Source organism: Lissotriton vulgaris, chromosome 6 (genome assembly GCF_964263255.1).
Source record: "Lissotriton vulgaris chromosome 6, aLisVul1.2, whole genome shotgun sequence".
NCBI classification, from domain to species: domain Eukaryota; kingdom Metazoa; phylum Chordata; class Amphibia; order Caudata; family Salamandridae; genus Lissotriton; species Lissotriton vulgaris.
The window spans coordinates 614,062,345-614,088,362 of record NC_141694.1 but is presented as its reverse complement, the minus strand read 5'-3'; the positions used below and the strand labels follow the sequence as shown (position 1 = coordinate 614,088,362).

Here is a 26,018-nt window from a genome sequence, read left to right as displayed (position 1 = left end):
GCGGGATTTGTTGGAATTTTAACAGAGGAAAATGTACGAGGCCCCAGGGGTCATGCAAGTTCAAACATGAATGTGGGGGGTGTGGGCAGCCATCCCATCCTGAGTCCATGTGCAGAGCCAAAACGGGTGATAACGGTGGTAGGGGAAGCGCCAAACAGGTCTGAAATAGTCCGAGGGGCGCCTTTACCTACTCCGATTGATACCATGGCAATGATTCCTTGGCTCAACGAATACCCGGATCATGCTTCTGCTGGGGTGTTGCGAAACGGGTTTTCATATGGTTTCCGCATCCCAGTGGGGGATTTTCAGGGTGTAGCAAGATGTAAGAACCAACTGTCGGTCTTGCAGCATACGACCGTGGTACAGGTAAAGATTGGGAAGGAGGTTACTCGAGGTCGAGTCGCCGGTCCATTTGATGTGCCACCGGTTGCAAATTTTGTTTGTTCCCCTTTAGGGGTGGTCCCCAAGAAGGACCCGGGTGAGTTTCGGCTGATACATAACTTGTCGGCCCCACGTGGTCTTTCCGTGAATGATGCGATAGACCCGGAAATGTGTTCGGTGCGGTACGCATCTTTCGATGGGGCCGTCGCCATGTTGAATCGCCTGGGGCCCGGGGCGCTGATGGCAAAATCAGATATTGAGTCAGCGTTCCGGTTGCTCCCGGTACACCCAGACGATCAGCGTCTCCTTGGTTTCTTGTTTCAGGGTCGCTATTACATGGATAGATGTATGCCAATGGGATGCTCTATATCTTGTGCCTATTTCGAAAAGTTCAGTTGTTTTTTGCAATGGGTCTTCACAAAGAAGACGGGTTTTCAACATGTTATGCATTATCTCGATGACTTCCTGTTTCTGGGGGCAGCCGGGGATCCAGAATGTGGACAGGCTTTGAATGAATTTAGTGTCTTAATGAATCATTTTGGTGTACCATTGGCGCCAGGTAAGACTGTGGGTCCCTCGACTTGCCTCGAGTTTCTGGGGATTGAGCTCGACTCGAGGGAAGGTTGTTTTCGTTTACCAAAAGAAAAAGTGTTAAAATTCAGGGCATCCCTTGAGACGTGTATTAGTGAGGCTAAGGAAAAACTGCATCAATTGCAACAAATGGTGGGCCAGTTGAATTTTGCCCTGAGAATAATGCCGATGGCCCGCCCCTTTTCCCGCTCGATCGCCCAGGCCATGGTCGGCCTGAAGGAGGGTCATCATCGCACGAGGCTCTCGGCAGAGGTTCGCCAGGACATGCGCATTTGGTTGGCATTTCTGGCGGATTTCAATGGTCGAATTGTCTGGAACAAACCGGCGGTGTCCTCCGAGGAGCTGGGGCTGTGGACAGATTCGGCAGGAAGTATTGGTTTTGGTGCCATATTCGACACTCGATGGTCGGCTCAAAAATGGCCGACATGGTGGCACGAGTGCGGGCTGACAAGTAACATTGCTTTTCTTGAACTTTTCCCTATTCTGGTGGCCCTGAAAACTTGGCCCAAAGGGGTTCAGAGATCACTCTGTGGTGTTCTGGTCTGATAACATGACCGTGGTTGAGTGTATCAATAGTCAGGCAGCACGATGCAAATGGATTCTGAGACTGCTCAAAGAAATTGTGTTATTGTGTATGCAATTGAATGTGCTATTTAGGGCAAGACATGTGCCGGGGGTAATGAACCAAGCGGCTGATGCGCTTTCTCGTTTCCGTATGCAGGCCTTCTGGGGTTTTCTGCCCACAGCGGACCCGGTGGCGGCACCCTTTCCCGAAGCTCTCTGGTCTCTCGGTGCCCCGAACTACAAAACCTCGTGGGAGAGAGTTTAGCACCCAGGACAAGGAAGGCATACGAAGGGGCGTTCCGTTCCTATTGGGCCTTTTTGGGGACTGCTAGGGGGGAGCTTTGGGGCCAGGAAGAGTTTGTAGTAAAATTTCTGCTGTCTTTACATCGGGCAGGCAAATCAGTAGCTACGGCCCAGAGGCATCGGGCCGCCATTTCCTTTATGGCAAGGGCTCACGGGATCCAGGACCCGACAGCGTCTTTCGTTGTGCAAAAAGCGCTACGTGGGGGGCAACGCCTTGAGGGTCGCAGAGTAGATGAGAGGCACCCGATAGGTCTGGATAGGTTGGCCCTGTTATTATCCGTACTCCCTGCTACGTGTTCATCCCAGTATGAAACAGTGTTATTCCGAGCCGCTTTTGCGCTGGCATTTCATGGGGCTATGCGGGTAAGCGAACTAGTGGCGAAGAACAAGCAGGATACGATGGGGGGACTGTGCCGAGAGCACATTCAGGTCAAGGGGGAGACGATGACTGTCTCGTTTGTCAGGTCCAAAACCGATCAGGGTGCGATTGGGGACTGCATAATCATACAGAGGATTCCCGGGTCTTCCATGTGCCCTGTGGTTTGCGTAGAGGAATATTTAGCGCAAAGGGTGGCATCATGGGGGGGGGCCTTGTTGAGACACGCTGACGCCACCCCACTGACGAGGTTTCAGTTCCAGCGGGTGCTTGCGATGTCGATTTCGGCCGCGGGCTTGAACCCCGGCGAGTTTGGGACCCATTCCTTTCGGATAGGGGCTGCTACAGAGGCTACAGCCAGGGGTCTGAGTGTAGAAGAAGTAAAACGTGTGGGGCGTTGGTCCTCGAACTGTTATAAAAGGTATGTGCGGTTGCACATGTTGTGAAGCTGTAATGATGTACTCACGCTTCTTGTTTTGTTTGGTTTTCAGTTGCGCAAGCCTACGAGGCGGGGCGGACTGTGCAGTCGACCCGACACCTGGGGACCAGCGGTCAGACATCACCAGCTGTGAAAAAGGAGGTGTGGGTCGTGGGCCACTCATACGTGAGGCGTGCCGCGGACGTATTCAAAGCAGGTGACATGATTCACGTGGCTGGGGAATACGGGTACAGGGTGTCCTTCTACGGAAAGGGCGGGCTCTGTATTTACCAATTTCAATCATTTTTTGAGGGTTTGTTAGGGCGGACAAGGTCACCGCCGTCTATAATCATAGTCCATCTTGGGGGCAACGATTTGGTGGCCACTGGTAGACGACTTCTTCTTGAGGCAATGCTTTCCACAGTAAGTTGGTTGGCAAGAAGAGTTCCAGGGTGCACAATTGCATGGTCCCATATGATCCCACGAAAAGTGTGGCGGGGGGCTATTTCGGTTTCTGCTCTGAATCATTCAGTAAGAAAAATTAATAACAAAGTGAGTAGATTGTTTCGTTCAAGTACACTGCATTCTGTTTCGCATGGTTGTATTAAAGGGGACAGTATGTATTTGGGGGATGGTGTTCATTTGTCCCGGGTGGGGAACGAGTTACTCATAGGAGACCTCATAGCTTGGTTAAAGAGTTTATAAGATGACCTTTAGGCAGGAGTGTTGTGGGGGGTCCGGATAGCCGGTCAACTATCCGGCCTGTGGCGGTAAGGTCATGATCGGTGAGCAGTAATTGGAAGATCCCTATGGGGGGGCGTCACCCATTACGGATGGGAGCGCTCGGGGGAGGTGGCCATTGGCCCCTCAACGGGGAGGCGGTCCCGTCTAAGGATAGGCCGCCGGAAGGAAAGGAAAGGTGGTCAAGGCCCCTTCCTGGATAGGAGGGGCTACGGGCCCTCCTGGGGAATTTCCCGGGGCCAGGACATCTGCGACGGCAGATGTGTAAGTTGTGTGGGGTTCGGGAGGGGGTTTACGCTACCTTTTAGACACCTCACACAAGTCCTCGGACGACCGTTAAATGGCGTCGAGTTCATTGGGGCCCCCGTCAAGTCCAAGGGAAATTGGTAGATGCACTTGAGGTACGCCTCTGTGCGGTTGGCCCCCTCACAAGTGAGGGTGGTATTTCTGGTTTAGGGATCTGACACCGGTTATGACCTTGCCGTTGGCCCTTAACGTTAGGATGTACAATTTCAAATGAAATGTTTTGTAGGATGTTAGTTCGGCTAGGAGAACCTTTGTATTAGAGATCTGTTAAGGTTAGCCAAACATCGTAATGTGGAAATGAAATTGTACATAATATGAAACTGTTATTTTAATGTTTTGATTTTGTTTCATATTTTAATAAATACGGCCGGGAGGGTCACTCCCTCCCGCCTTCCAAAAGTTCAGAACCGTTTCCAGTTTCCCATCCTTGGGGATTGTGTTGAGAGGGGGTGATGGGTATCTCAGCCATATGGAAAGGGGCGACCATTCGGTCCCCCCGAACGTATGGTGGAGTACCACGATCCCCCCGGGAAGCCATCTTGGGCGGGAGGCGAGTCTCGGCTGGTATGCCCGAAGCGGCGTAGCCGGGGCGCGCCTTTTCCCGCCCTGGAGTGGGTTGTCCTAGACACTGACGCGACCGGCCATGCCCTCGGAGGCAGGCGGGGGCGGGTTGACGCCCGCCCTGAAGACGGATAAAAGGAGCAACAAGCCAAGAAAGCTTCCTCTTGTTCCTGTGCTCTGAAGCTGCACCTCCCCGCTGCACTTGAGCTCGAGACGGAACGAAGAGCCAATTTTGACCCACCCACCAGCCCCTGAGGACAGCAAGTTGTGTTGAATAAAGTTTTGATGTGGTAACTCTATTTCTTGCAGGTTGTGATGATTGTCGTGATTTATAATTTTGAATATGCAATAAAGATGGTCACTTTCAGATGTTTTTCGAATAAAGTAATTTTGCATTAGTGTTGATCAGTAATCATGCTTGTAATAACTTAAAATTGTTTTTGTAGTTTAGTAATTTAGGTAGATTTGTCGTATTTATTGTTGGGCGGTAAGGTCATGATCGGTGAGCAGTAATTGGAAGATCCCTATGGGGGGGCGTCACCCATTACGGATGGGAGCGCTCGGGGGAGGTGGCCATTGGCCCCTCAACGGGGAGGCGGTCCCGTCTAAGGATAGGCCGCCGGAAGGAAAGGAAAGGTGGTCAAGGCCCCTTCCTGGATAGGAGGGGCTACGGGCCCTCCTGGGGAATTTCCCGGGGCCAGGACATCTGCGACGGCAGATGTGTAAGTTGTGTGGGGTTCGGGAGGGGGTTTACGCTACCTTTTAGACACCTCACACGAGTCCTCGGACGACCGTTAAATGGCGTCGAGTTCATTGGGGCCCCCGTCAAGTCCAAGGGAAATTGGTAGATGCACTTGAGGTACGCCTCTGTGCGGTTGGCCCCCTCACAAGTGAGGGTGGTATTTCTGGTTTAGGGATCTGACACCGGTTATGACCTTGCCGTTGGCCCTTAACGTTAGGATGTACAATTTCAAATGAAATGTTTTGTAGGATGTTAGTTCGGCTAGGAGAACCTTTGTATTAGAGATCTGTTAAGGTTAGCCAAACATCGTAATGTGGAAATGAAATTGTACATAATATGAAACTGTTATTTTAATGTTTTGATTTTGTTTCATATTTTAATAAATACGGCCGGGAGGGTCACTCCCTCCCGCCTTCCAAAAGTTCAGAACCGTTTCCAGTTTCCCATCCTTGGGGATTGTGTTGAGAGGGGGTGATGGGTATCTCAGCCATATGTAGGTGGCACAATCAGTGCTGCAAGCCCACCAGCAGCATTTGAATTACAAGCCCTGTGCACACTCAGTGCACTGTACTAGGGTCTGAGAAGTAAACCAAATAAGCCAATCATGGAGTCACTAATCCATGCATCAATTTACAATAGGGATAGCATATGCACTTTAACACTGGAAACGTGTCCAGAGTCATACAACAGCCAACAACAGGTCAGAAAAAATACAGGAGGAAGGCAAAAAGTTCAGGGATGACCCTGCAAAAAGGGCCAAGTCCAACACAACCCCCTTTCAGCCAAAATGCAGAGGAGACCAATCACTACCCTGATGGGCTTCTCTGCTTTGGGTGAAAGAACATGTATCCTGGCCTGCAACAGCCATGGCATATTCCAGTTCTATACCAATCTGAACATTTTTGGATCCCTCTGTCCATACTCTCAGGGCCCACCTTGCTAACCCAGGGGGAACCCTTCTCCTTACCTGTGGACACTATCTGTGCAGCACCTAACCGTAGCTTGCTCACAGGTGTATCCCAACAGATAGACAGCAAGCCACAGTGGTCACTGACAGTAGTCAGTGATGAGACCCAGGCCTTATGCCTCGAAGGGCTCTCAAACCTCTGTGGTGTCAGAGAGCGGGGGCAGTAGCCCCAGGTGCTTGGCTCCTTTTGTCCACTCTCCCTCCTGTCAGGTCAGGTATGACATCCTGACACTGAGCCACCAGCCCCGGGCCTGTACCTGGTGGCTGGACAAGAGACTGGGGTGGGCTCTCCCATACCCAGTCCTCCTCCTCAGGGCTCTGCACCCTCCAACGTGGAGTGGTGCCCTCCGAAGACCAATCAGTCAGGAGACTGTTTACAGTGGTCCCATCCTTCAGGTCAGTCAACACCTGAACCTGGCTTCCTAACCCAGAGACCAACCCCTGCGGTTGAACACTTGCCCGGCTCACCAGGACTTCCTTGGGAGCACATATGCCCCCCAAGGGTGACCCATAACTCATGTGTCGTGTGACAGTCTGCCTGGTGTAGATCTCCAAACCCCTGTCCATCTGACAGCACGTGAAGATCCCCCAGGACAGAAGTGGGGTCACCATGGTCATTCACCGGTGATTCAGCCCTTCTGGCTTACCCCTGACCCACTGGTTCTTCCACTTGGGACTCTTTCCCCCTCTCAACCCTCAATCTGGACTTCTGCACCCTCCACTTAGGAGTGGCACTGCCAGACACCAGAACTGATGGAGGCCTGCTTACAGACACTCCCAGTTCACCAGACACTAGGGGATTCCCGTCAATGGGCAGCCCATCAGGACAGACTAGGATCCCCACTTGAGGCACTGGTCCAGCTCAAAAGTCTCGGGGTGCTGGTAGAGGTAGCATGCCCCTGGGGCTGAATCAGTGCGCATATTGTAAAAAGGAGTCTCTAGAACTGTTACAGAAACTTGCAATACCCAGAGGGTGGGGTCCAGGTGGAAGGGGCCGTGGACAGGTTGGTGTGGATGAGGATCAGGTTGGTACATCTTCAGGGGGTCGTTCAGATCAAAATTATTTTGATAACCCCAGGGGAAGGCAGTATAATTATGACAATTATGATATGAAGTTACTGGGATGTCCCATAGCTAGGACAGCAAGGGACAGTGTGAGGGACCAGTCCAAATTCCTGTAGATCAGCCTGGCCCTTATGTCATGGCAGATTTGCATGGTTCGGCTAGAAATTTTTGGTGGACACAGGTGCAATGAATAGCTCTGTTTCTCCTTCGCTGCTCCCAGGGGCAACCCTGTCTGGTCATAATAATGTCTCGGTAGGTTTTTCAGGCGTACCGGTTGTGTGCCCCATATCCCACCCTCTTGCTTTTACTTTTGGTCCCTTTACTGTGGACTCCCCATTTTTGTTGAAGGCAAATTGTGGGGGAAATTGATTAGGACTGGATTTGTTGAAGAAGTTACATGCCACCATTTATTGTTCCCCGGATGGTGTTTATTTGACTTCCTGACCTAAAGTGGTTAGTGCAAAACAGTGTTTGGCGAAAGATGCATCACTTCCTGTTGAATTTAAGGATGTACTGTCCTGGGGAACAAGTTTTACAGATTCAACAGGATCTGATCAAACTGGGGGTGGTAGAGGAGACAGTAGCGAACGTGTGCAATAGTCCCATTCTTCATATTCTTAAAAAGGCACCTGTGGATTCCCCTGATGTACATCCGGATGTTTCTCTTTTTGTGATTTATCTGTGAGAAATAAACAAAATAGTTGTTCCTCAGTTTCCGTAGTCCCTGGTATTACCGTCCTTTTAACAATGATTCCTTCCACAGCTGAATTCTTTTCTGTTATTGATTTGAAAAATGCCTTTTTTAGCATCCCTGTCCATCCAGACAGCCGGTATTTGTTCGGCTTCACTTTAGCTGGCAGTAGTTTTCAATTCTGTAGAGTTCGTCAGGGGTATACTGAAAGTCCTAGTATTTATAGCCAAGCTTTGAAAAGTCAATTGGACTCTCTCTGTCTTCCCGCAGGTAATGTATTATTGCAGTATGTGGATGACATTTTGATAGCCTTCGATATTGAAGAGGGTTGTTGGGATGCCACTGTTAAAATGTTAAAGCATTTGACCCACACAGGAATTAAAGTGTTACTTTCCAAATTCCAATATTGTCAACAGCAGGTCACCTATTTAGGTCACATGCTGTCGAAGGAGGGTCGGAGGCTAACACCAGAACGAGTTGATGCCATTGTTAAGATGCCAGTCCCTGTAACTCAGTGGGACGTGCGTGCTTTCTTAGGCATCACCTCGTATTGTCGGCACTGGATACATGCTTATTCTTTATTAATACAGCCTCTGCTTTGCTTGATAACTAAAGATGTGCATGAACCCTTGCCTTGGACGCATGAATGTCAGCATGGTTTTGAACAATTAGAAGTTGCGCTTTGCTCTGCACCTGTGCTTGGCACGCCTGATTATAAGAAGCCCTTCTTGTTGTACGTACACGAAGCGGCTGGATGTACACTCTCTGTGTTAACACAAGCCTTTGGAGGTAAGCAGAGGCTGTGTGCTTATTTTTATGCTACACTTGACCCTGTCGCCAGAGCCCTACTGAGTTGTTTAAGAGCCGCCATGGCTACGGCGGTCTCTATCTGACAATCGGCAGGGCTCGTTCCCAATCATGATCTCACAGCAATGGTACTGCATACTGTGTTTGTACTTCTGAATAAAACAAAGGCGCAGCACCTTACTAGTCTGACTGGGTACAAATTAACATTTTTTGCCCCTCATATTACTATCAAAAGATGTGCCACACTGAATCCAGCCACGAAGAAGAGGACAAGGATGTCCATGATTGTCTGTTTCGGACAGAGGAGGAGACGAAGGGAAGTGTAGACCTGACTGATGTTCCTTTATCTAATCCTCAAGGGAAGCTACATGTTGATGGCTCTTGTTTCAAATTGTCAAATGGTACCACTACAGCGGCGTCTGCTATTTTGCTGCAGCAAGGCGAACAGGTTCTTAAGCGTTGTCTTCTAGGTGACAGACTAACTTTCTCCATGGGTAAAGGAGATCCCAACAAGCCCAGAGGCAAGATGTCCTCCTGCGTCTGCTTTGTGCAGACGTGCCAGGAGGATCATAAAAAGAAACACCCATCTGTGAACTTCGCTGAGTTCTCCAAGAAGTGCTCCGAGACAATGAACGCAAAAGAAAAGGGCAATTTTGAAGACATGGAAAAGGGAGACAAGGTCCGGTATGACCGGGAGATGAAATCATATGTGCCACCAAAGGGCGAGATCAAAGGAAAAAAGAATGAAGATCCATATGCACCCAAGAGATCACCTTCGGCTTTTTTCCTCTTCTGCTCTGATCACCGTCCCAAAATTAAGACTGATTATCCTGGCTTGTCAATTGGCGATACAGCAAAAAAATTGGGAGAGAAGTAGGCGGAACAGACCGCGAAAGACAAAATCTCATTTGAACAGAAATCTGCAAAACTGAAGGAGAAATATGAAAAGGACATTGCAGGATAACGTGCAAAGGGAAAAGGCGATGTAGGGAAAAAAGCACCTGGAAGGCCAGCAGTGGCAGCAAAGAAAAAGGTAGAGCGAGAAGATGATGAGAATGACGAAGAAGAGGAGGAGGAAGAAGAGGATGAGGAGTAACTTGAATGCTTGCTATGAGATTTTGTGCTGGAAGTCCATTGTTTTGCTAAGAATGTGAGCTCGAGTGCAGCTCATTGTTAGCTCTGGTATACAAACTGTACAGAATTGTGTATAGGTAATGTGTGATTCTTTTAGGGGAAACCTCCGTTTTTTATGTAAGTAGTAGCTGAGGTGCCACTTGAGTTAGGTATGATTCTGATGTTGTGGAATGTCTCTGCATATTTGCATATTTAAAGGTTTCTAAAGACTTCAAAATAAGCCCTGGTATGCCCATGCACTTGGGAGTATCATAGCTGATTTTACATCAATGTAGACTGGTGCATTGTACTTTTCTAAAACTTTTTTTTTGCAATTTTGTAATAAAAAGATTTATATTACATTACAGTATCCTATTACCACGCTGCACACTGTAGATGAGACGTCATGTGTTCCTCATCAATCAGCGGAAGCTGCAGAGCTGTAGCTCTTTTGTGAGCATGTGAATTAAGTGAAGGACTGGCTGTAAATATTTATACTGACAGGCAATATGCCTTGTGGGTGGCCCATAACTTTGGACTTCTCTGGGTAGGGAGAGGATTCTTGACTTCATAAAGAGACTTCTGACAGCTTTGGCTCTTACCAAATGACTGGCAATAGTCAAATGCAGTGCTCATAAATCAATTACTGATGATGCTGGGTGGGGGAATGCCTTTGCAGATCAGATAGTGAAAAAGACAGCCAGGTCGAGAACAACAAAAATGTTCGTGGCAAGTCCTGCTAGATGGGTAGCAGACGTTGGTATGTTTGAGAATTCGCTGGAGAGTGTTAGAGGGATACAGAGTGAGGCAACAGTAGAGGAGTTGGCAGAATGGCAGGAGAGTACCGGCGTTTAGATGATGAAGGGTGCTGGACTGATAAGTCTGAGAAACAGAGATGGATGCTACCAGATGCATATGTCCTTCCTGTAGTTACTGTGGCACATGGCCCGGACCATATTAGCACCAAAGGCATTTGTAAACTGTTAGAACCTGTGTGTCAGAATGACAATATTCCGAAAGTTGCTGCTAATCTAGTGAAACACTGTATGATTTGTCTGAAACACAATCCTGGGAAGGGTACCTCTACACCTTCTGGTAATTTTTCACTTCCTTCTTTCCCTTTTGAGGTACTCCAGATGGACTACATAGAGCTACAGCGAGTTAATAATTTAAAATATGTGTTAGTGGTAGTTTGTGCATTTAGCAAATGGATTGAGGCTTTCCCAACAAAAGAAAATACTGCCATCGAGACGGCAAAGGCTCTTATTGAAGAGTTTTTCGCGCGCTAGGGCTTGCCCCGTTTCATTTGGAGTGACAACGGAAGTCAGTTCAACACAAAGGTGATCCAATTGGTGTGCGATGGTTTGCACATCTACAAAAATTCCATGCAGCCAATCACCCTCAGTCAGCAGGTTTTTTTTTTTTGAAAATCTGTTTATTAGCATAGTAATTGGAGCAGTTACATACATATTCGGGCATAGTAATAATCAGAATGTCACATTCATATGTCTGCTCAGTATTTACAGGTACTTAGTATCCTTGATTTTCCATTTTCGTCCGGAACCATTGCAACTGAACAATCCCTTAACATACCCACTCCCTCCCCCACCCACTAAAATCCCTCCCGGCACTCTCCTCATATGCGAATAAATGTGATATTTACATCCTGGTCACCTGTTGCTCCATATAGTACAGTTTTTTTCCCCCATACACAGAGGCAGGCTGGGATAGAATTGTCAATGGTACAGGGTTCCCCGTACCCCAACACAGTGCACCTTACATCGTGAATGTCCTAAGGGGGCTGGACCCATTCATCCCATGTGTAGTGAGTTATCCGTATCCCCCCGTCCTCCTCACCCCCAGCCTCGAAGGTCCCCAGCACAGTGAACCAGTCCAAGGAGATCAGTGTTTTCCTGAGACCTCTGTGTTCTTCTCGCTGTAGTGCCTCGCCTTCTGCCTTGCCCCATCTAATTACCTCTGCTTTCCATAAATCTGGGTCAGGGGGTCTGGGGGACTTCCACCTCATCGTGATTGCTCGCTTCGCTAGTAATAGGGCCAGGTCTGTGAAACGTGTCGCCACGGTCCTCGTGCGTGTTGACGGTCCCAACCCTAATAGTGTATGTTCTATGGTGAGCGATCGGGACAGGGTGCCAGCACTCTCAAGCGAGTCAGCGATGGTGGCCCAGTAATGACCCAACTTGGGGCATTGCCATAGCATATGTATTAGTGATGCGTCGTCATCGTCGCACCGGGGGCAGTTGCTACTCGCGTCGGGGAACATCATATGTAGGCGATGCGGGGTCAGGTAGGCTCTATGTAGCAGCATCAGCCGAATAAACTTGTATTTGGGGTTTCTGGCTACCTTCTTGGGAAACTGGAGGGTGCGTTCCCATTCTTTGTCCCTCAGTGGCCTACCAATGTCTCCTTCCCATGCTGTCCTGAGTGGTGTTAGAGGGACCGCCCTCCCCGCTTTTATGCTAGCAGTGAGCCATTTGGTTAGGTGGCCGCCCGTGCCCATTAGGTAGTGCATTGTTATCAGGGGGTTGGTAGCTGGTTCCTGTCCTTCAGGCGCCCAGGTGTGCGTTATATAGTGACGAAGGCCTGCGTGTAAAAGGAATGAGCTCAGTCAGCAGGTTTTGTTGAAAAATACATTGGTACTCTCAAGCCAAAATTGGCAAAAAATTAAGGAAAGTACTGGGTTGCAATGGCCATATGCCTTACCTCTTGCCCTATTGTCCACCAGAATGACAGCCCATTCTAGAACAGGATTATCACCCTACGAGGTGATCTTTGGTCATCCAGCAAATGTGTGGGGTGTGCTTAGACAGAAGAAGTTTTCTGAGATAGATTATCCTTTATTGGTTGAATATTTGTATGAACTCACTAAGAGTTTGTGTTCTATTAACCAACAGATACACAAGGTGTTACCTTCAGCACCTGAGGCGCCTGGGCACACCATTCAGCCTGGAGATTATATATTCATAAAGAGCTTCCAAAGAGGAGATAGTTTGGAGCCTAGATGGATGGGACCCTATCTGATCCTCATCACAATGAGGACGGCAGTAATAGTGAAAGGTTGGAAACACTGGATCCACGCTTCCCACTGCCGACGGGTCCCGATACCCCTTCCCTACGACGCCTGAGTTTGTGATGGCATTGGAACCATGAGACAGAGAAAGTCCCAAGATTCCCTCTGTTCTCCAATACCCAACTAGTTTGGAGACAGACAGAGGTAGAAAACGATGCTTTTTTAAAGGCTGCAGTTCCCCCAGAAATTAGGGCTGCTCAGCTTTCCACTTCATCTGATTCGCAGGAGCCTGAGTCTCAGTCCCCAGCGGCCCCTGAATTTCAGATTCTTCTCCGAGATGAGACAGTGCCTGGAGTAAAAGGTACAATTTGCATCCACGACGGAAGAGTAGTGCACCAAAAGAGAAGTGAGTATAGTTAGGGATGGACTTTATTGAATAGGATTAGTGCCAATGCTCCTTGTTTCTGCATTTTCCTATTAGACTAGGGAGTGGAAGATTTGGTGCATTGCTTGTAATGCAGGACAGGATAAGCTGAGGGTATTTTCCAAGGAGGGAGAGTGCCTTATCCTGAGAACGCTGAATATTTGCAGATGGACTACAACAGTGTGCCTCCACTGCGGCTTGCTCAATAGCACCACAGAGGATTGGACAATAGAAACCTGCCAGGGACCCTGATTCTTTTTTCTTACGTTTGTTCCTTTTTGTTTTTGCGTACTTTCCATCATTGGCTCCATCATATGACGTCTCTTTCTCTAATGATTTGCCTTGTAAAAGTGTAGTAAACATATATCTGTTTGGTCACCCTCTTGCAGAAGATGAACAGCTTCTTGTTGCCCTGTGCCCGGGGCAGATTAGGTTAGAATAGTTGCTCAAGAAGAAAATATTTTGGGTTGTAGTTGCATTGTTGTTCCTATTGGTGGAAGGGGGGTTGTTCTGGATATTGGAGTTCTCTGAAGTTACCTCATCATGCGCCCTATATAAAGCCGTTACCTCAGATCATAATAAATGAGCCATGTATAGTAATTTTTTTTAGACACACATAGAAAATTCTTTGGGGATAACACAGCTTGTTATCCTACTGATTCTGTTACAAGTTTATGGACAGCTTACCCCTTGTCATTGGTGAATTATACATATGTTCGTCCTCCCCAATTCGTAGAAGTAAAAGGTGAATTCGGTCTGGGATATCCTGGACCTTGCCTATATTACAGAAAGCCGAGAGGAACAGGGTACCCTGGATGCATGCCTAAAATGTATTGTGGTGATCTATACCTTGGTAAAAGGAATATCACCCTGATAGGTTGACACTACCAAGATCTGACTGTTACTCAAGAGGCAGGCATTTATCCTGCGTGTTGCCCTGAAATAAATAGTACTGACTCTTTTTTGTATCTAAATTGTTCTGTAGAAGTAGTGTATAAAAATGTAATGCGTTTAGGATAAAAGGATGATCCTGGTATGAAGGAAATGAATACTAGATATGCCCCATCGGATTATCAAGGTCCACTCTATGCACATCCAGGGTTTTATTTTTTATCAAGTGGTACATATTCTAATATGTACAATGGTAAAGAGGACGTGGCCTTGGGAATTCAGTGATCTCTGTCCTAGTCTGCCATACTCCAAATGCTTGGACTAAGGATTAGATGTAGTCGCTTATTCAGTGGCGGCGACTTCAGGATGGACATCCGCCATGCGGATTCAGCAGAACTTCAAATCAATTGCGGCGTCTGCTCACCGTTCTTGCTGTGCAGATGTGAATCTGTACAGGCAGGGTCCAGTTCCTTAGGCTGCAGTTGGGCCTAAAGAGCAAATCTCTCCTGGCTGGCTCACCAAAATGTTGCTTGAATATGAATTTACCTTGAAAAAATGAAAGACTTGAGGCTTTGACAAAAAAGTTGTTTTAATTAAACGCAGTGGCCAGGAAAGCAGGCAATAGAGTTGGGATCTGAAGGCTGTCTCAAAGTACATTGTTTATGGCCGTCATTGTATAAGTTTCAGAAGGTGTAATAAAGCGATTTCTGCATTCTTTGTAGAACAGGAATCTGGGCCTAGTTATGGGGTCATAAATCTGGCCACTTGTTAAGAAACACAGGTGGGTCCAGATGTCTGACATGGGGAGTGCGTGATCACTGGGTGTAGTGTGCATGCTGTGTTCTGATTGACTGAGTGTTCCTAACTTATTGTGGCATCTGAATTTATGGTGTTTTGGGAACATGGGCTCCTCTGGCCAAGTGTGTTTCATTGGGGGCCAATCTCCTGAGACCATTTTGAGGTTGTTCCTAACTGTGGGATTGATCTGGGTTTTCCTGAGTGCAAGCATGCGGCACTGCGACCCCCGATGTGCAGCTCATACTTTCTGCCCGCACCCAGCTGCACATCCTGCCCATCTGACATGAGTTCAGGCAATGGAATTGGGTGTGGCGCAAGTGGCGAAGCTACAAAAGGAGCCATGGACGGAGCCCAGCCTTGAGCAAGCTGCGTGGAGGTAGGCGCCCCAGCAACCTTGTTTGCGATGAGAGAGGTGCCCCAGGCCTCTACAGTGGGTAGCCTTGCTCATCCAGGATCATTCAAGCAGCAGCATTAAAAAAAAGTAGTCAGTGCCCTACGGTCACCCATAAAGGGGCATGTCTCATTTACATAAAGAGACAGCAACAGGCACAGACCATCTATGGCTTCCAAAAGCCAAGCTGCACTGGAGGCAAGTAGGGAGCACTGCATCTGGCTGGGGCAAAGGGAGGCATCCTATGAGATGAGTAGGTGGTTCAGGAATTTATCTAGATCACAATAGAAAGCACTGTGGGAGACCACTGCTGAGGAATGGCACAGTAGATGATGATAGTGGCAATTGCACAGAGCACCCAGTTGGCTGGCCCCCATGGTAAATAAACACACCTTTGGGTCCCCTCAGCAAATCTTGATGGTAGTTACCATATACTATGAACCAGTGATGAGCTACCTTTAGGATGCAATTGAAGAAAGATGAACAGGAGGAGAGGCAAAGGCCTCTAAAAAGTTAACGTTCAAATTAAAACTCCTTGATTAAAGGGTCTACAAAAGAAAAAAGAAGGACCCATTGGGGTCGGGGACACTGCTTATCCTCATTTTGGTGCACATTTCTTCAAAAACAGTCCGAATGGATAGAGACAAGCTTTTTTGAGGCTTCCACTAAAGAGGGGGGAAAAGGTCCTAGAGATGACAAACACACAAACCCAAACATGATGGTGCTTATATAGGAAGACCTTTTAGCTAGCCTACAAACTTTCAATGGAGAGCTCAGGGAGGAGATTAAAGCTGACTTAGCAAAGGGACAAGCCACATTAAACTGACCTCATGAAAAAGATAGCTACCCTCTGTAACAATAGACTCAATGTGCTCTAGAGTCCTGGATGTTGAAGTCAGAGTACAAGATCTTGATACAACAAACAGACCGTATGACCAGGCTATGTACCCTCCAAATACAAGCAGACAAGGCTGTCCTTATGACTTTAAAATTGGTGGAAGGAGAGAAAACTTAAGCGTAAGAGTTCTGAAGGAATTGTGGAAGGGGAAATCTGGAAACATTCATAGATGGACTTTTTGGAGAAATATTTAGAGAACATCAAATGCAGTTCAAGCTGGACGCAGAGTGGGTTTGAAAAAATTAGAGAAGGAAATGGTCCACGAGATGTACTCACAAGCCTCCACAACTTTCAGGTTAAGGAGAAAGTACTGAGAGCCATTAGAAATTAAAAATATATCAGCTTTCAAGACTTTGAGTTCTCTTTGTTTCAGGACATTGCATCAGCCACTTTGGCTCATCGTCAGCAGCTTAGAACTGGTTATAGACAAATGGAAGGCTGAACAGATTTGCTACCATTGGTTGTTCCCTTTCAGCATTACTATTGCGTTTCATAATAAATGGCACCAGACTTCTGGTATGGCAATGATGGTGCAGATATTAAGCGATGTGAGAGAAAAGGAGCAGGTAAAGACAACCCAATGGAGGCGGTGGGTGAGGAGCCATCTAAAGGCTAGTTTACACCTACACCTTAGAGGCAACCGGAAAGCCAGAAATAAGCAGGGAGAGTTACAAACCAAAGAGAAATCCGGGACATCAGGATGATGCAGTATGGAAGAAAGAAGAAAATGGTGATATGCTCTATATGCTTCAGATCACTTCGTAGAGGACAAAGTACTCAATTGCTAAGTGCAACATGAGGACAGATGCCTAAAATGTGTCTCCTTAGACTATAAATGATGCAAATACTGTGTATGTTTGGTGAGAGCCCGTGGGAGATGGGAAATCATGGAATGCCATTACCCCTATAGAGGAATATAGACCTGATGTAGATGATCTGAGTGGGGAGCAAAACTAAAAAAACCCTTGAGTATAGTGTGTACGTTTGTCAATAAACGAATTTCGTTGTGCGTCCTGCATCGCAAAATGTGATGCAGAGCATGCTACAAAATTCGTTTTGTTAATGTAATTGTTTACTTACCTGCAATCATCCATAGTCCAGTGTTTACTGACTCCCACCCTGCCCCTCCCCCGCCCCGCCCCGCCTGTCTGTCCCACAGGAACTCCCCCCAAGGGCCGTGGCTGTAGGGATGGCTTTTCCACACTTGATCCACAAGACTGTACATTAGCATTCCTAAAGACAGAGGAGGGAAGTTTTGAAATAAGACAGTGATCTAAGGGAGAAGTTGATGCCTTTTACATTACTAGATACCTGATAAGTAATGATTAAAATAAATTCAAAAGAATTAAACTCCCCATTGGGAGATCTAAGACTTGGTGTTTTGTATGAGAGGAAAGGTTTTCATCATGACTTTAGGAAACCCCTCTTAGGAGATCAGAAGAGAAGAGGCCTAAACATAAATACTCCACAACATATTATGCCTTCACACTCACAAACCACACAGCAGTTGCTTTGTTTATTCACAGATTTCTGTCGTTTAACTTACAGAGCCAGGAAAAAAGTCAAAGAGGGCAGATATTTCATGATAAAGGGCATCAAGAAAGGCAAATTCATCACCCTGGCGGTGATATATGCACCAATGCAGGACAGGATAGGTTCATGATTAGCTTTGTTGATGGAAATTGCAGAGGGTGACAGAGTGCTACTAGAGGACGTCAGCTCGGTCAGAGAACATGAAGAAGCTTGAGTGGGGCAGAAGGAGCAAGAATGGGAGCTGAAGGGAATTTACACCAAATTTGACAGAAAGTTAGACTTTTACTCAAACAGCATGCTTTTTGTTATTTGATGTAAATCCATTCAATAGTTTTACTGAAATGTATGTTTAAATGGATGCTTGGGTATTTATCATGGGGCTAGTCCCTTAGAAAAGTTAGTGATATCTGGACAGTTGAGTCCCACTGGACTCACGTGGGAGTCCTTTGGGACAAAATATTTTTGTATTTTTAAAAATCCAAATTGAATTGGCCGAGGGAGTCTTTTCTCGCATTGGCCAATGGGGTCCCATAATTCTCAGGATCCTACCATGGAAGCTTGTATTTGATTGGCTAGCTGCAACATCTCAGAAAATGTTGTGCGGCCATTACAGTACACAGGGACTCACTCAGTCCCTATGTTTTGCAAAACAAAACAAATAACATGTAAGGAGGCATGGCAGGGACACCCTGATCATTACCCATCTGTGGGGGCTGAGAGACACCACTGTGATTTAACATATTTTTTTCCCGCAGTTACTGTTGTACTCTTGTTGGACCCAGCACGGTCCTCCCATGAAGTTTGTGCATATTCCTGTGAGAGCATCTGTACAAGTATCTGCCCTTTGGCACAGCTGCACTAAGTAAACTTCCTCAGCTAAGCTTGCACTGTGTTGCAGTACCATGGAGTGGGAGCTTGTCTGGTGGGTACTGTAGGAATGCCGCGATTCTGGAAAAATGTAATTAAAAGTAAAAGGAGAAGAGAATGCAGGGATTGGCAGCATGCAGGATTTGGCGCAGGGCCTGACCAAAGGCCTGGCTCTGCAGCCAAGCCCTGCTGTGCACAGCCAAAGGCCATGGACAGCGGGAATTGACAGCATGTGAAGGGTTAGCTGTTGGATCATATTTAGAAGATGATTTAAAAAAATGTAATTCACTTAAAGAAAACAAAATCTAAAGTGACGTTATAGTTAAGTTAGGTTCTATAACATAATTTCAGTTAGAAACCCATTAGAAATTTATTGAAAAGAACAACGGTTAAAGTAAAGCTAAAGTTAAGTGTTAGAATGAGACATGAGCTAATTTTTAAAACACAGAAATATACTTGTTATATTTTAGTCAACTACCAACAACTTGCGCTCACAATCGCACTGCTTAGCTATGACCTCACATATTACATCACTCATCACATATTAAAAGACAACATGGTTGATGTGCATGATGGGGACCCAAGTTACAGGTGGATTAAGCTATAACTGGTGTATTTCAGTGGGTTTTTGTACATCAGGTCTTGTCTCGTTCCAGCATCGAGCTATAACGTCACTTTCACCTTTTTTTCCAGTGGAAATATATGTGTGCATCTGTTAAAAAGTACCCATTACACTATTCTCTGCTGTTACACTAAGGAGAGGTCGGCAGCTATTGTAACATTATGTGTGCGTGTTTGTGGGCAGTTATATGCACGCACACAAAAAGATAGATTTTTTTAACCCTTATTGGGGGATTACAAACAAAAACCATAAAAAAAAATGTTTACCCTTTTTTAACTCTGCATGCATACAATGCCTACCACGCACATACCCAGGGCCGGTGCTAGGCATGGGCAGTGTGGGCAGCTGCCCAGGGCCTCGCGCTCAGGGGGCCCCCTGCTTCACTGTGAAAGGGCACGCTTTCACAGTTAACCTCCAGGGCCCCCTGGCCCACGCAATGAAATTACAAATGCGAGGTGTCTTGACCTTGCTGGCAGGGTGTGATGGCATTCCTGGGTGCACAGGGGTGGGGGGAAGGGACAAACAAAGTAGGGACTGCACAGCAACTGGGCCAGCAATTATGTGTGCTCACAGTGTCAGGGGGGAGGCAACACCTCTGCTAAGTACCGGCCATTGCCTTTCTGCATTTTGTTGCTAGGTGACAGAAGGCCCCCTTTGTTAGCGGAACCAGCCAGACACAGGTAAGGAGAGGTGGGTGAGGGGAGGAGGGAGCAGCCAGATCAACTTTTGTATCCCCTATTTCTTTTATGGGAATGTGCATTTAAAATGTATGTAGAACTGTCACGGTAGTGTTTTACGAAATGCTTCTTTACTGCTTGGAGGCCCAGGGGAGGGGGCCCCCTTTCCCTGGGCCTCTAGGCACTAGAGCAAGATCCAGGTGTGGGGCCCCCGTCCTTGTGCCCTGTAGCCATTACTCTCTCTTTCCTTTCTTTGTCCCCCCACCAAAAAAAACCATGCTTGCTGGAAAGGTTGTCTTTTTCTGACATTTTTCACTTTAAATATGCTCCCTCGGGACGGACAGAAATAAAAGGTTAAAATTGAAAAATAACTAAAGCAAGACAGTGTGGATCGAAAAAAGTGGCAACATTGATTTTATTCAAACCCAAAGCACATTAGCGCCACTTTAAAGACTTTGCCAGTGAAGCGCTACTTTTGTTTTTATGAGATGGGGCAGAGGCAGGGTGACAGAGGCAGGGTGACAGAGGCAGGGTGACAGGGCAGGGTGACAGACGGAGAGAGACAGACGGGGAGAGACAGAGGGAAGGAGGGAGAAAGACAGAGGGAGAGAGACAAGGAGGGAGAAAGACAGAGGGAGAGAGACCAGGAGGGAGAGAGACAGGGATGGAGGGAGATAGAGGGAGGGAGACAGAGGGAGAGAGACAGAGGGAAGGAGAGAGATAAGGAGGGAGAAAGACAGAGGGAGAGAGACAAGGAGGGAGAGAGACAGGGATGGAGGGAGATAGAGGGAGGGAGACAGAGGAAGGGAGAAAGAGGGAGAGAGAGAAAGAGATGTGGGTATGCTGGTCTGGTGGCTCAGTGGACAAAGGCATCTGCTGTGTGAAACCTCATGGTCACAATTTTATTTTGCTTTCCCCCTCTGACCCCGCCCCCACCGGTGCGGCCCTTGGCCAAAAACCACACTGTAAATTTGCCCCCCCCACCCCCGAGAAAGTTTGTGAGTTCCCATGCCCTAGATGGTCAGGGACCCGGTCATTGAGGTCACACGACCCTTGAGCAAGGAGGCTCTAGGGCGGTGGGACCGGTGACATCGCACTGAGCGCTCACTTCGGGTGGGGGCATCATCTTTGCAAGTATATTATGTTTTTAAAAGCACTTGCTGCCTCCTTCCTGGCCTCCAGCAATTTTCGGCAACAATAAAAATGTCATGATAACTCCAGTGATTAATGTTCCTCCTTGAGAGAGATCGAAGTTTAGTCTAGTGGAAGTTTTGACTCATGGAAAGGTAGAGCAGAGTATTAATGTGCCTGCTGTAAAGAACATGTACCATGCAGATCACAAAGAGCACATATTGTAAATAAGTCAGTTAATAAGTCAAAATCCTAACATTGAACAGTGAGCTATTAACTGTCATCTAAGAGCTGCATGCAAACTTCAAGGTATACATTGGAGGATTATCAGCCTGATTCATGAAGCCGAAATGGGCTCGCAAAGGGCCAGATTCTGAGAATCTGGCCCTTTGCGAGCTCTATTTTTGCATTTGGGATTCATCATCCCAAATGCAAAAATCGGTAATTGCGATTTCTCTATTTTGCGATGAATTACATTTAAGGAATCTCAATTTGAGATTCCTTAAATGCAATTCATCATCCATTTTAAAATTGCGAATTCGCAATTTCGGCCCGCTATTTACCGCGAGGTCAAACCTCGTGGTAAATAGCGAAAACGTAGAAAAATGCTTTTAAAAGCATTTTTCTAAGTTGCATGTTACACACACACATGTCCTTTGGACATGTGTGTGCGCAACACCTGTTCGTATTTACTGTTAAGGGGTGCTACAGGGTGTCCTTTGGACACCCCTGGCACCCTTTAAATCGCAATCTTATTTGGGATTAGCAAATTGCTAATCGCAAATAAGGAATACTCCCCATTCATTCCTATGGGCCTTTTGGCCCATAGGAATGAATGGGGAGTATTCCTTATTTGCGATTAGCAGTTTGCTAATCGCAAATAAGGAATATGTAGGAATCGCTTTTGTTTTTGCGATTCCTACATGAATGCCGTTTTGCAAGTCTGAAATAGCGATTCCTTATGATTCGCTATTTCAAAATCGCAAAACGGCACTATGATGAATCAGGCTGTATGTTTTTTCCCCAGTCTTTGGTTATCTTAATGTTGCAAAAAGGGTTCATTTGGATAGAATTCAATTCTGGCTATTAAAGAGAACCTCCAACCATGGTATTACGTTCTAAATTCAGAGTTTGTGTTTTTCCAGACCTATCACTAATAAACTATAATGCCTAGTAACATGATTGTCTGATGACTCCTACACCTTGCAGTCCTTTGTCTTATGTAACATTTCCTATACAGTGATTGAGACATTTATGAGAGATTGTCTCTGTATAATGTGTGTGATATACATTTCTCTGACACCCTACACTGGTATCAGTAGCGCTGTAAATCAAATTAAATGCATCTCAGTGAGAATGTGGTTATGGAGACTCGAGGGGCACTGTTAAAGGGTGGTAGTGAGGGAATCCGTGGCAGAGGAAGTAATTGGGGGCACTAACAAACATTGTTGCATAGGGCTTCACCAGAGCTAAAGCCGACCACTTGCATTTCTAACACCAAATCAAAAACGTTGATTTAAAAAAAACCAACTTAAATCTGCAGCACACCTTCAAGTCAATGTATGATTTAGTAGTGGTCTCGGTTGTTCTAGGTCTTTTTTATTTATGTACAATCTTAATTTGTTCGCAATGGTTTCTTGTAATTTTGTATTATAAGTGTTGTGTTTTTGCACTCAACATAATTCTGGCAAGTAAAGAGCCCACACACAAAAAAGATTGTATGTGCGTGTGGTATACTGGTGAGAAGATTTACGTTAAAAGAAATTACTTAGTATTAATGTCATCCTAAGGTGGCAGCATAATGACACAAAATGGTAAGAGAGACTTTAGAAATGTGCGAGGTTTGCTTTTGTGTAATTTTATATTTTGAATGATCCCGCCCCTCATTACCTCAACAGGATCTCCCCCTTTATGAGACAGAACTGGAATTTCTATCAAGCACTCATCTGGAAACGATCAGTTAACATTGAGTGAAAAAACATCCATCTTTCTAAGACCTGGAACTAGCTTTTCCATCCCATGTGACAAATGTAATCCATTTAATACAGTTTGAAAATATATGGACTTATTTCATTTGTATATTTATCTTTTTGTCATTGTTACTGATATCCACGTTAGGTCTCTTCAGTGAGCCAAATAAGATCAACAGTCCCGCAATGTCACTTTCTGTGGTCACTTCTTGTGATGTTACATGCAAATTAGAGGGGCCTCACATCTACCATTTCGCCCGGGGCCCCAAAAGTTCTAGGACCGGCCCTGCACATACCTACCCTGTTTTGGAAATGTAGTAATCTGTGCACTGCATTCCTAGTTTATTAAAGATATATTGAGCAGTAGTAGCTCAAGTTAAATGGTAAGACTTTTGTAAACACACTGATTTGCAATACTAATTTTATACCCTTGTCCCATGGGAAGTTATGCCCATTCCACCTTCTCACATGGGACATTACCCTCTTGACCCCTATACTTTGGAAGGTTATGTCCTTGACCCCAATTCCTCGGGAAGTAATTTCCTGACCCCCCTTTCTCCCTTGGGAAGTTCTTTCCTTGACCCCTGGTCCAAATGTGAAGCCTGTAGCAGATCAGCTTTAACACGCTCAGTTATAAAAGTGAAAATACACGTCCATTCTGACTCATTTACTTGAATATCTCTGTGGTTTCCTGCACTTTATTTTCTGAGTCTTCTTTGTGGCCAAACAAGTCGCCATGTTGGCGCTTCATTGTTTTTAAATTACCGGATTATTCTGTATGAGGTTATTGAGCAGCACCCGGCAAAGTATTCGGGACATTTGTGTGGCTGAAAATAAAAGTGGCTTAAAATGGTATGTGTTTCTGTAAATTTTAAAGGTGGCAATAATACCGCTTGATGCTGCCAGCGCTAAAAAAAAACTATTAAATGAATGTATTATAGAGATGCTCAACACTTCTGATTGTGCCACGTTGTATTTTACAATAGAATAATACACAAATTCACACTTTCAGATGCACTTATTTTACCAGGGGGTCCCTACAGCTCCTTGTGCCCTTCGCACATACAATTAAATATTAATTAGGATTCTAATATAAGCACGTAGATTCCACGGCCAACGTGCTCATGAATAATTGATGAGGTACCCGAAGGCTCAGCCGGGAGAGGTGATTGGCCACCTTGGGTTTGCATAATTAGGAAGTTTCATTATGAACAGCGCAGGCTGCGAAAAGATTTGCCTAGCTTGGGGGACTTTCGAAGCATAAGTTGTCTCATTAGGGAAAAGGGATAAGGGCATAACGTGCCAACTTTGAGCATGGGAGGGAAAGTGGGAGGGGCAAGAGGGGAGTGGCTGGAAAGAGCCAAGAAGAGGAGAAACAGAAAGTGAATTATTGCATTTCACTTTGCATCGCTGACTTATATGTGTCTTATTGTTTGCTGTGCCCAGAAGCAGGCCCCTTGGCTTTTTGTGTGTGTAAAATAATGATAAACAGTACAATTCAATATAACACGGGAGGCGTGGGAAATGAAATGGAGAACATTAAAGGAAGAGGAATTATAAGAAGAAAACAAGAAGCGTGTGATTGGCTGGCAAAGAGAGGGAGCAAAAGACAGAACAACAAATATCCATACATAGATATTTAATATAGCGTCGACATGTGCTGCGGGGCGCTTTGGAAACATTTTTCTCTGCATATAATTTTGATATTTGATACATCGCTGGAATCATGCTCCAATGAGCAGCGTGAAGCGTTGGGAAAAATATTTTATTGAAAGAACCAGCTGGAAAATTCCAAACACGCGGGTCTATAGCTAGGAACAACGCTTGAAAATATTTTGCTTTAAACCTGGAGGCCCTTTAACATTTTGAGGGTTCGTCCACAGGTAGCGAACTGGGCTGCTGAAGCCGCCTTGCAGCCGCAGAGGTGGAACAATAAGGAGACAGTCCAGGGTCTTCGCCTGAATGTGTGTTGTGCATGCAATTAAATCTCAAGGTCAAACCATTTACAGACAATTACTTTTCTAACATCTCCAGAAATGCCTGCTTACGCGTCTTTAATTTTAAATGATACTGATATTCCAATTCTCCCCAAAGGTTAATGCTGACTAAATCCAGCTGTGACCTGACACGATGCGACAGCGCAGCGCCTAATTATCCTCTAGGTAGTCATTTACGTGAAGCCATTACAGCTCGAGGCTGGCAGCGAGATTTAGGGCTCGGGGAAAGATGGTTAGCCTGACTTCCTTCTCCCTCCACCCAGCCAGGACAAGCTGAAAAATAAAAATAAAATACCTGCTAAATGTTAGTCATTTGCTTTGATGGCGGAAGATTGTTCATTCCAGGGTGTTTTTTTTACAGGTTAAATTACTAACTAGTTCATTTTTCCCGTTGCCGGTGGCTGGCGCTAAATGTCAGTGACAAATGTTGTACTCGCCTCGGAGAGGGAATTTAGTTATGCACAAAAGCCGCAGCGTTCTGCTTTTTTTTTTTAAATAGGCGAACCGTAGGCAGAAGCGAAAGTTGCTTCATAAAATGGGTGCTTTGATTAAAGGGCTCTTCTATTATAGCCTAGAACACCTAGTGGTTTACAATAATTCTAACTGTACCTTCCCAAGGAGGCTAAAGCACTTGTCAGAAATGTTTTAAGAACATTTGTCGCATTATGTTCCATGGATATTAACTAGTGCACTAAATAAAATATAGAACGTCCCCATTTCATGTTTTTCTTTGCTGAATTTTATTTTATTTATTTTTTGTTTGTTTTTTCTTTCCTTTTCTACTGTCTATTCAAGCTTCTTTCTCTGTTTATTTGCTTCTTTCCTTTGCTATTATCCTTCTTTGTTCATTCATCTCTTTTTTTGCCACTTTGTATCTTCCATTAGTTGTTTTTTCTTTCCTGTTTCCCTTTCTTTCTTTTTTCTTTCTTTCTCAATTTCCTTACATTGATTGTTACTCCATGTTTCATGGCTCTCTCTATTTATTTGTTTTTAACATCCTGTTTCAAAATCTGGCAGTCGTACAGAAGAAAGTAGACAATGAAATGCTCCAAACTTCACCCACACCTGGTTAGAGACCCTTTCTAATGTAGAACCCACTCTGTATGAGTGTGGAATTTATATCTGTGGATACATACTTTCCTTCCTTGGCCCCCCATACTTAATT

At 45.8% G+C, this 26,018-nt stretch overlaps 1 pseudogene; it reads left to right on the top strand.

The window, feature by feature from the left end:
- The first annotated feature begins 9,003 nt into the window (after positions 1-9,003).
- LOC147707779 (high mobility group protein B2 pseudogene) lies at positions 9,004-9,609 on the top strand (annotated as a pseudogene).
- The last annotated feature ends 16,409 nt before the right edge of the window (positions 9,610-26,018 follow it).